The following is a 7865-nucleotide window of genomic DNA, read 5'->3' as shown; positions in this document are numbered from 1 at the left end:
AAAATAATGTGTGAAATATTACATAGCTTTAAATAAATTAGTTAGTGATTCAGCAATAGATTACTGCTGTACGGCCAACGGACGGATGTACGGTACAGCAGTATATATATATATATATATATATATAGAAAATTGTTCACCATTTTCCTTCCACAATCTCGATTACAAATGTGCCATTTGAACACGATTAAGTTTAAGTGGGGGTATATGTATACCAACTGAGAAAATTATGTCAAATATATGACCGTTTTATCCACTAACCTTCTAAGACATAGTAGCAATAATCATTAAAAATGCATTACAAAAACGTGCTATGTTTAAAGGGATATAATGCCGAAGTTGGTTTAATGAGTTGTGAGTCTTCCTATAATTATGATCAATTTCATTGTATCCTAATGACACGCTTACTGACTATTAATATGCTAGTGGTAGAGAGCAAACGTGGTTAAATCCAGAGTGTTTTGCACGCCCTTAACACTGGACAAAAAAGGGGGGTAGTTTACTCTCCCCCTATATATATGTGTGTGTGTTTGTTTGTTTGTGTGTTTACCAGTACAGCGCCGATATGACAAAACAGTAGAATATTTGAAGCCATCGACTTCAAAGCAAGAGCATATATAAAAATTTTGATTTCAACTGAACCTACTGACATCTAACATTGTTGAACAGTGTTTAACTGAAACAATTTGATAGTGTGATTTTGTGCCTAGAGCTAGGGCCCTTGAATTTACCATGTAAGATGTTATGAATTAAACTTGTTCAGTGATAAAGCAAAAACAATAAATAACGACATTAAAAAGACGTTTGTAATGTTAAGCCTAGTAATTCTCAAGTATGGCAGATTGTTTCATAAATATTATTTTTATGTATTGCTGTATGAAATTACTTATTTACTTAAAAACGCCTTGCTAGAAATATGTATGTAGCTATTTCTTATACACAAGTATTTTCGGTATTTGTATTATTATCGTATAATTTAAGTGTATCATGATTACTTGGTAAATTTCAGGTTTGCCAAACACTTTTGTGTATTTACACATTAATATGCTTCCTGTAAATCTATGAATGTTTGACTTATATATATTTAAAAATAGAAAAATATTGAAATATGATTATTTTTCACGCATTACCCTTTGCACTTATAATAGGCCACACTATATTCATGCTATTAAAGCGCCCCTGGAAGTGTAAGTTACAATCATTGAGCTACAGTAGCTTGGTCATATCTGAGTTTGTTGGGTCGTAAGTGTATGTACGTGTAGTGGTGCGCCCGTTGCTGCGGATTTGTGTTTGAGTACGGATAATGACTACATTTTTTTTTCTGTTCGTGTTCATGGTGTTTGAAGTTAATTTCGGAAAACATCAAGTTTCAAGGTTGAGTATTATTTGTTGAAACTTGGTAAATATCATTCTAAAATTTTGTTAGTGATATAATAAAATATGAATGATTGTGGATATTTCGAAAAACCAAAGCCTAGGATGTCATGAATTGAATGAAACCTGCTTTTTGTTGTGCGTAGTCTTACTAACAGTGTAACACTGAACATTACAGTACATTTATTGAGTTAGGCCTAGTATTTTGCCTCAATGGCAATGCGTTAGAGGGGTTACTTGCGTCACCCCATGGCAAATATATCATTCATTTAATCAACATGTATTTATTATTTATCTTGTATGTTTTGGAAATACCACAAATTTATAATTACTTAGACTGAGAACAAGGCATTTGATTAAAACAGTAATATTTGAAATAAGTGGATGAACCCTTATGTTATGGAAGTTACGCTATCACTATCAGGATCACAAAGCAATTTTTGACTTTTGTACGCTGTATCAAGTGTGTGGTTATTTAGTTTTAACTATGATAAAATAATGGTAGAATAAGAGTGGGTGGAACTAGATATATTCCGTTTAAAATTACTAAGTTCTTCTGTAAATTGCTAGGCCTTAGGCTTATACAAATTTAATCTAAAATATGTGTGAAATATTCATAGCTTTAAATAAATTGTAGTGATTCAGCAATAGATTATGACTAATGACTAAATCTATTATCTCAGAATAAAATCCTCTCTGATGACATTTTCATAATTAAGTTATTATGACTTGATGGAGTATTTTAAACTATTATTTGAAATTCTAAGCTATTAAATAAAACTTATGTTTGATTTTTCAGTGTCTTATTAATCTAGAAAATTGTTGAGCTTGGACTCTAATTACATAATAAAAAGTAATGTTTTTGTGAGGCCAAATAGCAGTACATGGATTATTTATTCTAAAAGTATGGTAATTATCTTTCATTTGTTATTGAACTCTTCCTTTATATATAAAAAAAACCATCCAGACAGCAATATGAAAGTGTGTATGAAATTTATTTTATAAATGATTACTTCTTTTTATTTAATTTCAATTAACAGAGAATTAGTTTTGTCTTGGAATAATTCATCTAAGCTGCTCAACTACTAGTATGTTCAATTTATTCATTTTCACTAACTAAACCACTTGTGGGAAGATTGTTCAAAACCTTAGCAATTTTAATACCTAAATAAAATTATATTGTGCTGCATATTTCTTTGTAGCTTAAATTTACAAAACCAGATATAGTTTGAGTAGCTGATCTCCATATTTTCTTTAACTTTATCTTTTTGTAAACAAAGACCAAAACTACATTCAATGTTTCAATGAAAGCTTCACAGAGTCTCTTATTAATTTACAATACTCTTAAATTCAGGATTCCTATAAATAGAACAAGATCTCTTTGTTTCTAGCACCATATGCTGAACATTCAGTTGGTCTTCAAACTTTTATCATTGGTTACTCATATGTCCATTTCTTTTAACATATCAGTAATTCCTCTAAGACAATAGGCAAGTTCTTTCTAAATTTCCATACTTTCAGCTGTATAATTTTATACTTTTCTGTATTATAAAATACTGTCCATCTTCTATCACAATCAGTAAGATTTCTCAGTTCTTTTTGTGTCAGAAGAACATTGTTAACAGTATAAACCCTTCATGATATCTGGTAGTATCAGTGAACTTAGAAATATTATTTTCAAATATATTGACCTGTTTACTTAAATAACAAGCAACAAGTCCTAAAATAGACTTCAGTTACAAGAATGGTCATTTATTATCACCAATCAATTTTACTAAAAAGTAATCATCTTAATTTCCACACCAGTTTATAAAGATCAAATATAATTATACTGATAACCTCATTTATAATGTGTCATTTCATAACATACAGTATTCACTGTTTTCTTTTAACAAGATGATTTTAAAAAATAGGGATAACATTTTTAATCTTTAAATCATAAGAAATATCCCCCAGTGTCAGAAAACTTGAAAACAACAGGTAAAACTTTTGCAAGTATTCATTCCAGATTTCTTTCAGAGTTATAATAAGCTTACTTAAGATAAAGCTTTACTTTCAACAATTTTCTAAAGATTCATCATAACTGTATTATCTTAAACAATATCAAATTTATGGAAAGGTTTTCAAGTTCAAAGGAATTTTTCGGCTTGTATGAATCTCCTTTTAACTGTAAAAAGAACTTCTTTAACCATCTCTTGCGATGTTCCTTTTTTGATAAGATTTACATGGGAATCTTTTATCATTTGTCATTTGATTCTTTATGTGTACATGGTTAAAAAAATGATTTTCAGACAAGATAATTTCATAACATCCTTTTGTTTTAAAAAATCTTTCATTGCATAATCTTGCATTTTACTAGTATATTTCATATTTTTATAAGCTTGAAATTTTAATTTTATGAATTTCATTATTCATCCACTTAGAGTGTACAAAACGTTTCACATTCTTTTGAGATTTGAAACACCTCAATAACTACAACTTTTGCTTGTTTTAAGGTAATATAACATTTATTGAATGAGCTTTTTAAATATCATTTTTCAAGTTTGTTATATTCATAGAGGAATGAATCTGTTTATCTAAATTGAAAGCTGTGATCACATTGTTTTTTTCATTTACTTAGATAACGTGAACATAAATTTTTTTTTAGATCTTAATCAAGAGTTTTACCAGTTGCTGACAAAATGCTTTTGTCTTGTTAAACATACCCAATATGTTTTTTGTTGGAACAGACAGGTTTATGTATTTTAAATCTTGTATTTAATTTAAATGTTTTGGAAGCTTTTCCCAGAGAATACATGATCTACTTCACTTGGTAACCTTTGTTTTTTATTAGGATGTGAATTCTTGACTTTTGCAATGATGCCAGCTGACCTTTATTTTATATTTCTGGTTCCTTTTTTCTCTTTAGATTGACCTTTTTCATCATTCATAAACATATTTTTTTTCTTCTTTTGACCAGAATGTGACTTGACTCTAGTGTTGTGTTGTTTTCTCTCTGGATCTGAACTTTGCTTAATGTACATCAGGTAGTGACATTAGGTTATATAATCTATTTTATCATAATTCTTTCTTATTTTTTACTAACCTAAGTGATGTGCTTTATTCTTAACTTGGACCTATTTTCTTTAATCCTTTTCAAAATTGAGTTCATGGCTTATATCACTAAGCACTTTGTTCATTTACTTTAGAATTTTGTATCAGGGTTTACAAATCCAAATAGCTTAAATAAAGTATTTTGTAACAACTTGTTTCTTGTACTTCAGTTGGCGATTTTTTTTTTTTTATATTTTCATCAGGATGATTCTTATTATTTGTCTGTACTTTTGTGTCTCTTCATCTTGATTTTATCAAATATGGTTTTTCAGTTTTATGTGAGGGCATCCTATTCGATGTGTATTTCAGAAAGCCTTTTGATAAAGTAATTTACAAAAAATGATTTACAATTTAGATTCTTTTAGAATTGATGGAAAAGTCAGAAGGGGAAAAAAAGTCTAAGTTATGGAAAGCAGAGGGTGGTGATAAATGGACAGTTTTGTGCCTGGGAGAAAGTTAATTATTTTCAATATGAGATCTTGTTAGTATCTGTGTTAGTAACTTGAGCAATTGTATTTCCAACATTGTTGTTTAAAGAAGAATGCTGTAAATTATTGAGTGTGTGTGGAGAGTTCCTTTGATTCAGAATTTTAGTGAGTGAATAAGTATGTAAAGTATGCTCAAGATTGAGATATCTTAAATGATATTAAAGAAACACTTGTCTTGGGTAAAATAAAAGAATTTTGTGTGATTACTGATAAATCCCTAAAACCTTCAGCAGAGTGTTTGCTGTGATGAAAATAATTACTATAGTTAGTGTTGTATTTATAGAAATTGTAAAGTTAAAAGAGAAAATCTATCTAACCTGTTACAAGATTGGTTAGGCAAGAGCTGGGCAATTAGTAGGATTTGATAATGGATTAAACATTGGACTCATTAATTGATTACATTCAGCTGATCAGTTATTTTCACATGATTAAGATGAACAACATTTAATTAATTAATGAGATATCATAATGTTAATATTTCAATTAGTTGGATAGTTGGAATAATCAAAAACAATAATAATTGGAAACACTTCAGTTAGTTGATTATATCATAATATTAAAGGGCAAGAAAGGACCTTTTGGTATACCTAAGCCATCCTATCCACTAAAATAAAACTACAAAATTCAAAAACTAGTCCTTATCATTCAAATACTTACCTTGCCAAAATTTATATTTGTGTCCCCTTGTCTTATCATTCTCCCCTTAAATACAAAAAAATGATGCATCAAAATCATTAATTCTACTAACAATCTTAAACATCCCAATCAGATCCCTTTTGTACAATTCAATGTCCTTTCAAAGGTAAGGAACCTAAGACTGAACACAGTACTCTAAATGTAGCCTATACAGTGAGGTTATAACCTCTTTAGGCTTATATTCAAAATGTTTATAGATACAACCTAAAATCCTGTTTGCCCTTGTTAATAGCAACAGCAAATTGCTTGAATGGCATAAGAGACTGATGAACTAGAGCACCAAAATATTTTTTCTTGCATACTATTTTAAGGTTATTCACATCAACCTTGCATTTATTATGATTAAAATCAATCTGTCATTTATTTGCCCAAGTCACCAACTAATCCAAATCCTTTTGTAAAAGTAGTAGCATCCTCCTTACAGCCATCAACACCCAAAACTAATGTCATCAGTAAATTTAAATATTCTGTTGACTATTGTTTCATATATGTCATTGATGTAAATCAAAAGGGCAGAGGTCTTACCACTGAGCTCTGTGGTACCCCAGTTTTATTGAACGCCACTTATAACAACCCTCTGCTTTCATCCATATAGCCAGTTTTCTATCCAAGAAACCAATCTATCTCTTACATATGTTGATGACATTAATAAATTCAAATTATTTTATTTTGATGATGCTAATAGGTAATCAGTTATGTTGAATTATTACCTATCTCTAGGTGAGACCTCACTTGAAATAATTTGTGCTTTATGATCTTAATATGAAAGGAAGAATTTTAACATGCTACTAGAAATATTTCATTTAAAGAATTTGGATTATGATGAAAGACTTAAATTATTTTTCTTTGGAGCAAAGAAATACAAATGACTTTATTTACTTGATTAATTGTGTAAGAGGCTTTGAAACTACTTTTTTTTAAAAAAAGTGTTTAACTGGTGGAAAAATAAGGTTGGAAACATAAACTTGAATTTTAGGTGTAATAAGTATAAACTTTGAAAGACATTTTTAACCAATAATTGTTTTGTCCCTCAGAATATTTTTTGTAAGTAATAAATTTGTATAATGAGTTTGATTGTGTGTTATATGTTGTAAGTTTAAATTCTTTTAAACATTTGTTGGTCTGTGAATGTGAAGGACTATATTTAAATCTTAATGGGTTCTTTATTTGTGTAGTGGTTAGATTGGTGACTCTGCTTTCTTTTTTTTACACAAACTATTCTGTACCAGACATTAATGCATCATGTGTATGTAAAGTGTATTTCTGGCTTCCTCGAGGTTCTTTCCATACCTGTTTACATTTTATAAACTTCCTGCTCAGTATTCTGACATCAATAATAGTTCATTTTTCTGTCATCTTCCATTGTGCCCTTAATGATGCAGACTGACTTGTTGAAACCATTAATTACATGAATTTAATGTAATTGTTAGGTTATCATTGTCAACTCTTTCATTATTTTCTTTGAGATTCAGTTTTGCACATTTTTCATATTTTCAAATCTGAAGTTATGTCAGTGTTATGTTTTATTACTTATCTACTTTCCTGCTTTAATTTTATGATTGCTATTCATTAAATTTGCACTGCAATATCAGTAGATATTCTAATTGTTAAGTATTTTTTTGGGATTATTTTCCATCAGAGCTGGTTGTTGACATTTGATTCGTGTACCTATTTATAGTACTTTACAAAAGTTGTTTACTTGATCAATACTTTCTTAAGTCTTTAAGTTCATTATAAACATTTGCTGCATTTTAAAGTTAAGAAATATTTTATAAATTTACATGCTTCACCATGTCAGTTGGATATTTATGCTATTACTACTAAGTGCGGACAGTGTCCTTAAGATCCTCTTTTGATTAATCCTTTTTGAGGTTTTGATTTTACAGTGTGTGTGAATTATTTTCATTTTTGAGTTCTTTCATAAGATATTTGATACACTTGTTTTCACGTCAGTTTAATTTTTCTGCTGTTGATAGTTTTCTTTTTGTAATAAAACTTAAGCTGTTATGAAAGTTAAGAAATTTTTTTTCTCCTTGCATTTCCTCAGGTCATTGACATTTAGAATAGCACCCAACCAGTCTCTACAAAAAAAAACTCCACAATATTAAATTGACATTAAACGATACTCTTATTACATTTAAAACAATAGCTAAATTCTAAGGAATGACCCTTTATATATATATATATACTCAAACGCACGCGCCTACACACACA

The 7865-nt window shown here is 29.1% G+C and overlaps 1 protein-coding gene across 1 annotated transcript in view; it reads left to right on the top strand.

Annotated features, from left to right (window-relative positions):
* Window positions 1-1251: 1251 nt before the first annotated feature.
* LOC106478729 (plexin-A2-like) overlaps window positions 1252-7865 on the top strand; it is an 86967-nt gene continuing 80353 nt past the window's right edge. Inside the window, exon 1 of the mRNA XM_013939290.2 lies at window positions 1252-1374. The gene's annotated coding sequence lies outside the window, so the exon portion shown is untranslated. The remainder of the gene's footprint in view (window positions 1375-7865) is intronic.

The sequence above is a fragment of the Limulus polyphemus genome, unplaced genomic scaffold, assembly GCF_000517525.1.
Source record: "Limulus polyphemus unplaced genomic scaffold, Limulus_polyphemus-2.1.2 Scaffold245, whole genome shotgun sequence".
Classification (NCBI taxonomy): Eukaryota; Metazoa; Arthropoda; class Merostomata; order Xiphosura; family Limulidae; genus Limulus; species Limulus polyphemus.
This window is presented reverse-complemented; position numbering and strand designations above follow the sequence as displayed.